This window comes from Limulus polyphemus, unplaced genomic scaffold (genome assembly GCF_000517525.1).
Source record: "Limulus polyphemus unplaced genomic scaffold, Limulus_polyphemus-2.1.2 Scaffold13311, whole genome shotgun sequence".
Classification (NCBI taxonomy): Eukaryota; Metazoa; Arthropoda; class Merostomata; order Xiphosura; family Limulidae; genus Limulus; species Limulus polyphemus.
This window is the reverse complement of record NW_013678921.1, coordinates 3286-5350: the sequence shown is the minus strand read 5'-3', so window position 1 is coordinate 5350 and position 2065 is coordinate 3286. Positions and strand designations below refer to the sequence as shown.

At 34.1% G+C, this 2065-nt stretch overlaps 1 long non-coding RNA gene across 2 annotated transcripts in view; it reads left to right on the top strand.

Moving 5' to 3' along the window:
* Positions 1-1519, top strand: part of LOC111084064 — a 5535-nt gene extending 4016 nt beyond the window's left edge. For both annotated transcript variants that reach the window (XR_002609380.1, XR_002609379.1), the window contains exon 2: positions 896-1519. This is a non-coding gene — a long non-coding RNA (uncharacterized LOC111084064). The remainder of the gene's footprint in view (positions 1-895) is intronic.
* Positions 1520-2065: the final 546 nt, after the last annotated feature.

Sequence of the window (2065 nt, the reverse complement as noted above, 5' to 3'; positions counted from 1 at the left end):
CTCACACAAATTGTGAATGCTAGTCTTCAATTTTTGGAAACATATAAAACTGTAGGCTCACACAAAATGTGAATGCTGGTCTTCAATATATAGAAACATATAAAACTGTAGGCTCACACAAAATGTGAATGCTAGTCTTCAAATTATGCAAACATTTTCTGAGATTCCAGGAACTTCCCGGGGCCCGAGTACCAGGTACCCCCTGCACCCCCCTCTCATAGTTACTGTGACTAAATACATCTATCACAAGACATTAGTATTCCTGACTACAGTATTTTTAAACATTACATTCTTTATCTAGTCCCCCTGCACCCCCTCTCATAGTTACTGTGACTAAATACATCTATCACAAGACATAAGTATTTTTAAACATTACATTCTTTATCTAGTCCCTCAGATAAAATATGTGTTGTTTAAAAATATAGGTTCAAGAAATCAGTCCATTGCAGGTTTTAATACGTTAAAACCGAGCACTTTCAAAAGGTGGTCCTATCTTGTTCAAGAGCACACCAGGGATTCCCAGTTTGTGCCTGAAGATGAAAAGTGCTCGGATTATATAGTATTGTATGTTTGTTTTAAACGGGTTGCTCTTTACTAGCTGCCTTCCCTCTAGTATATCAGTTAAAGTTAGGGATGGCTAGTGCGTAACTTTCGTGTAGCTTTGCATGAATATCCAAAACAAACACTGTCATTACTATGAGTTATTTAAAATTTCGTAGTTATTAATTGAATTCAAGAAAAGTTAGAAAAATAAGCATATTTAATGCAAATAATGAAATATATGTTTCATCAAATAATTAAACCTTTTTCAAACAGTGAATTCAAATTAACAAATTTCAGGTTTCATTTTTTTATTTTCTTTGAAATTGAAAATTAGTTACTGTTTTTTTTTCAGCATGCTTCAGACCTCAATGAAGGATATGAAATAAGCAGAATATTAAAAGTTTGTCTCAGCTGTACTTGATACTACAGTGGACCTGAAAATCTTGATTTTTTATTAGGGTGAACAACTTATCAAAAGTATTAATTGTACGTCAGATGTACTTGGCTGCTACAGTGGACCTGAACATCTTGATTTTTTATTAGGGTGAACAACTTATTAAATGTATTAATTGTACATCGGATGTACTTGGCTGCTACAGTGGAACTGAACATCTTGATGTTCTGTTGAGAATTGTATTGTATATTTATTCTTCTAACTCTCAAATTAGCAATTTGAATTAAATGTACTGTTGGCCTCTCTGAAAATTTGTTAGTGTTTTCAGCACGTCATACAAAGTGTTGGTCTGTTATGCCTGGCTACTTTTGTACAAAGTACCTTACAGTAATTGTTGTTATTGTTAAGTATATAACTGTATAAAATAGCCCAGATATGTTGCATGATCTACCTTAAAGCAAGAGATACAGTACCAGTGTTGTATTTTACAAGAAGACCTGGATAATAATATATTTAACGAATTCTTGCTGCTCAATAGAAGAACATTTCTAATGAATAAAGTGATAAATGTTGCTTGTTAAATAGACTCGTAAACTGATGTTTCTTCCCAGTTAATAGCTGTAATACATTGGTCGTTCTTCCCAGTTAATAGCTGTAATACATTGGTCGTTCTTCCCAGTTAATAGCTGTAATACATTGGTCGTTCTTCCCAGTTAATAGCTGTAATACATTGGTCGTTCTTCCCAGTTAATAGCTGTAATACATTGGTCATTCTTCCCAGTTAATAGCTGTAATACATTGGTCATTCTTGCTGGTTAGTAGCTGAAATACACTGGTAATTCTAGCTGGTTAATAGCTGTAATACACTGGTAATTCTCGCTGGTTAATAGCTGTAATACACTGGTCATTCTTGCTGGTTAGTAGCTGAAATACACTGGTAATTCTAGCTGGTTAATAGCTGTAATACACTGGTAATTCTCGCTGGTTAATAGCTGTAATACACTGGTAATTCTCGCTGGTTAATAGCTGTAATACACTGGTAATTCTCGCTGATTAATAGCTGTAATACACTGGTGATTTTCGCTGGTTAATAGCTGTAATACACTGGTGATTCTCGCTGGTTAATAG